At 38.4% G+C, this 2377-nt stretch overlaps 1 protein-coding gene, 1 long non-coding RNA gene and 1 pseudogene across 2 annotated transcripts in view; 1 reads left to right on the forward strand and 2 right to left on the reverse strand.

The window, feature by feature from the left end:
- The window catches only part of HYAL4 (hyaluronoglucosaminidase 4), an 18427-nt gene that overhangs the window by 5122 nt on the left and 10928 nt on the right, over positions 1 to 2377 (forward strand). The gene's annotated exons all lie outside the window — the stretch shown is intronic.
- The window catches only part of LOC111737962, a 24712-nt gene that overhangs the window by 2851 nt on the left and 19484 nt on the right, over positions 1 to 2377 (reverse strand). The gene's annotated exons all lie outside the window — the stretch shown is intronic.
- Positions 843 to 961, reverse strand: LOC111738016 (annotated as a pseudogene).

The raw sequence follows: 2377 nt of genomic DNA on the forward strand, positions 1-2377 counted from the left end.
CCACTCCCTTAATGATGGACATTTGTTACCAATCTTAGCAATTATAGGCAATACTACAGTGAATGACCCAGAAGCAGAATTTCTAGGTGAGAGGATTTGTGCATTTGTAATTCAAACAGAAATTTCCAATCTTCTGTTTCCACCAGGAATACACCACAGTTCTTTACTCTTTCTACATTTACTAAGTTTGGAGTCAGTGCCTGCATATTTCAGCTTGCTCAAATTTTGTGCCTTGCTAAGATATGTATGCATGTGCAGAGAGAGATGGGTGTTGTCTGCAAAGCCGGGACAACCTCGTTTCCAAGCCGTTCCTATCAGGACTGAGGGAGGATTTGAAATCAAGTCATGTTTACCTGAAACAAAACAATGTGATTTGGCCACAGTCTTTGGCATCCCAAGTGCCTACCTTTTCATTCCAATTTTGTTCCTTGACATTCAGATCTAGGATCTGGAGAACAGAATCAAACAACATTCCAGTCCTCGGATTCAGTTTCAGCTTCCATTTCCAGTTTTTGTCTGCTAACCCTGCCTACTATTCCAGCTCTTCTGCTCAAAATATGGCTTGGGTCATATTTTGGGAGACTGAGTATTTTAAGTTATAGACTTGACTGCAGACATTGAAAAGACTTAAGTAATATCTCAGATCACTAGATTGCTTTACAGTTGAAAAACTTAAATTAGAAAGCTAAAGATTTAAATCAACTTAATGGTATTTTAAGGAGCTTAGTTAAAAACAGGTTTACAGAGAGAACATTTTATTTAAAACGTGGTCCTGAGACTTTGTGTGCTTCTAAGAGAAAGCTGTTGATTTTGGCTGCAAGAAATTCTTTTTTTTTTTTTAACGCCTACAGCACCTGGTATTCCTAGGTGGTCTCCCATCCAAGTACTTACCAGGTCCGACCTTGCTTAGCTTCCAAGATCAGACGAGATTGGGCATGTTCAGGGCAGCATGACTATAGAAGAAACTTCAAGTCTTAAAGGAGATGTAATACTTTTTGACAAAGACTAAGTATATACTCATATAAAGGCAATTATATTCTCTTTCAGATTATATTTCTTAAAATGCAAAATGTTCTTGCTTCATAAAAAATGTGGCCTTTCACACAGAAGAGTACATTCTCCATTAGCACAATTTACACTGAAACAGTTATTTTTATATACTTAACAAAAGTTAAGCTTATTTTTAAGAAGACCGGAAAGGAAACAGTTTTGTATAATTAAGATAATTCAGCAGTACTAAAATTTGTTCAGATGGAGGGATACCAGTGTTCTTTGATAATCACATGAGAATTTTAATAAAATTTAGTACCTAATGATGAATTGTTCTCAGAACAAACTCTACTCCTAAGAAGATAAAATTGGGTGATACAATTTAGAGGAGTAGTCCAGGTTAAACTCCTCACTCACCTCCTCCCTCAAAATCTTGCCAAATCTCCCTAAAATTCAACCAATTAGAGATTCGTTTAAAGAAGCCAACCTTCCTGGGCAGATTATGAGGGTCAAGGGAGAAAGAAGAGGAAGGTTGCTGTTGGTGCCCCTGGTTAAGTGTGGGTAATTACACGAGTTGTTAGGCTATAACATCTAGTTAAGATACAAGGAAAGTTCAGTGAGGGAGGCTTTTAACGGTGTGAGTCAGGTGAGAGGAGTCTAGAGGAAAACTGACGCAAAGGGCAATTTTGGAAAGGGCTGGCCTGAGGAGGTTCCCTGGCGAAGGAAAGAGGGTGGGAGAAGCAGACACTAATGATTGCCTGGTGTGGGGTAGGGAGTGGGGACCAAAACAAGTGTTTGAGAGGTGCCAAATGAAGGGATCTCCTCCCAGCAAGTGATGTTTAATTAAGAGAGTGGCAGAGGATGCGCCAGCCCCATGACCTGCCTGTGTGGGAGGTAGAAACCTGAGATGTCCAGCAAATAGAGGACGTAGGCACTGAGTTTTACTTATTTACTTCGCCTGTATTCTTTGAGTACCTGCATATTTTATCAGGAGCTGTGCACCTTCCATTAACCAGAGAAAGGAGAATAATAACGTTCCAGGACAGGAGGAGAGAATCACTTGGTAGTTTGTAATAAACTAATAAGAACGTTCTGTGGCAGTGATGAGGGGGCTGACTGAAGGGGAAACAATAATCAGTGGAAAGCTCTGTTCTGAATAAAACCAAAAGCAGCAAGTATTCTAGTAGAATAGGGTTTTTATATTTTTGTACACGCATATAGTGTTCTCTAATATGAACTGAATTTTAACTTTAAAGAAAAGCTTTTCTTCTTCCTATTAATAAATGCATGTGCAAATTCATTTTTTCTATCCTGAGACTATATATCTATATCTATATCTATATCTATCTATCTATCTATCTATCTATCTATCTATCTATCTATCTAT

This window comes from Pteropus vampyrus, unplaced genomic scaffold (genome assembly GCF_000151845.1).
Source record: "Pteropus vampyrus isolate Shadow unplaced genomic scaffold, Pvam_2.0 Scaffold33, whole genome shotgun sequence".
Lineage (NCBI taxonomy): Eukaryota > Metazoa > Chordata > Mammalia > Chiroptera > Pteropodidae > Pteropus > Pteropus vampyrus.